Here is a 2,291-nt window from a genome sequence, read left to right on the forward strand (position 1 = left end):
ATCATGCAGGACTGAAATTTTTGATGTTTTTCTACTCCTCTCATGAGCCCAAACAAGTCTCTAAAAGCATGAGTTTGCAACTACGTTACTTTTGGAGAAAATTCAAAACATTCATTATTCAATAGAACCCAATAGCAAAAATCAGGTTTTGAATGAAGAATCACATTTCTTGGTAGAATCATGCAGGATTGAAATTTTTGATGGTTTTTTACTCCTCTCAACAGCCCAAACAAGTTTCTAAAAGGATGAGTTTGCAACTACTTTACTTTTGGAGAAAATTCAAAACATTCATTATTCAATAGGGCCCAAAATATCAAAAACCAGCGGTTTGAATGAACACTCACATTTCTAGGTAGAATCGTGCAGGACTGAAATTTTTAATGTTTTTCTACTCCTCTCATGAGCCCAAACAAGACTCTAAAAGGATGAGTTTGCAACTACTTTACTTTTGGAGAAAATTCAAAACATTCATTATTCAATATCCCAATAGCAAAAACCAGCGTTTTGAATGAAGAATCACATTTCTTGGTAGAATCATGCAGGATTGAAATTTTTGATGGTTTTTTACTCCTCTCAACAGCCCAAACAAGTTTCTAAAAGGATGAGTTTGCAACTACTTTACTTTTGGAGAAAATTCAAAACATTCATTATTCAATAGGGCCCAAAATATCAAAAACCAGCGGTTTGAATGAACACACATTTCTTGGTAGAATCATGCAGGACTGAAATTTTTGATGTTTTTCTACTCTTCTCATGAGCCCAAACAAGTCTCTAAAAGGATGAGTTTGCAACTGCTTTACTTTTGGAGAAAATTCAAAACATTCATTATTCAATAGAACCCAATAGCAAAAATCAGGTTTTGAATGAAGAATCACATTTCTTGGTAGAATCATGCAGGATTGAAATTTTTGATGGTTTTTTACTCCTCTCAACAGCCCAAACAAGTTTCTAAAAGGATGAGTTTGCAACTACTTTACTTTTGGAGAAAATTCAAAACATTCATTATTCAATAGGGCCCAAACTATCAAAAACCAGCGGTTTCAATGAACACACATTTCTTGGTAGAATCATGCAGGACTGAAATTTTTGATGTTTTTCTACTCCTCTCATGAGCCCAAACAAGTCTCTAAAAGCATGAGTTTGCAACTACTTTACTTTTGGAGAAAATTCAAAACATTCATTATTAAATAGAGCCCAATAGCAAAAATCAGGTTTTGAATGAAGAAACACATTTCTTGGTAGAATCATGCAGGATTGAAATTTTTGATGGTTTTTTACTCCTCTCAACAGCCCAAACAAATTTCTAAAAGGATGAGTTTGCAACTACTTTACTTTAGGAGAAAATTCAAAACATTCATTATTCAATAGGGCCCAAAATATCAAAAACCAGCGGTTTGAATGAACACACATTTCTTGGTAGAATCGTGCAGGACTGAAATTTTTGATGTTTTTCTACTCCTCTCATGAGCCCAAACAAGTCTCTAAAAGGATGAGTTTGCAACTACTTTACTTTTGGAGAAAATTCAAAACATTCATTATTCAATAGAGCCCAATAGCAAAAATCAGGTTTTGAATGAAGAATATCATTTATTGGTAGAATCATGCAGGATTGAAATTTTTGATGGCTTTTTACTCCTCTCAACAGCCCAAACAAGTTTCTAAAAGAATGAGTTTGTAACTACTTTACTTTTGGAGAAAATTCAAAACATTCATTATTCAATAGAGCCAAAACTATCAAAAACCAGCGGTTTGAATGAACACACATTTCTTGGTAGAATCGTACAGGACTGAAATTTTTGATATTTTTCTACTCCTCTCATGAGCCCAAACAAGTCTCTTAAAGGATGAGTTTGCAACTACTTTACTTTTGTAGAAAATTCAAAACATTCATTATTCAATATAGCCGAATAGCAAAAATCAGGTTTTGAATGAAGAATCACATTTCTTGGTAGAATCATGCAGGATTGAAATTTTTGATGGTTTTTTACTCCTCTCAAAAGCCCAAACAAGTTTCTAAAAGGATGAGTTTGCAACTACTTTACTTTTGGAGAAAATTCAAAACATTCATTATTCAATAGGGCCCAAAATATCCAAAACCAGCGGTTTGATTGAACACTCACATTTCTTGGAAGAATCGTGCAGGACTGAAATTTTTGATGTTTTTCTACTCCTCTCATGAGCCCAAACAAGACTCTAAAAGGATGAGTTTGCAACTACTTTACCTTTGGAGAAAATTCAAAACATTCATTATTCAATAGAGCCGAATAGCAAAAATCAGGTTTTGAATGAAG

Source organism: Dendrobates tinctorius, unplaced genomic scaffold, assembly GCF_039654945.1.
Source record: "Dendrobates tinctorius isolate UK_male_01 unplaced genomic scaffold, ASM3965494v1 ptg000053l, whole genome shotgun sequence".
Classification (NCBI taxonomy): Eukaryota; Metazoa; Chordata; class Amphibia; order Anura; family Dendrobatidae; genus Dendrobates; species Dendrobates tinctorius.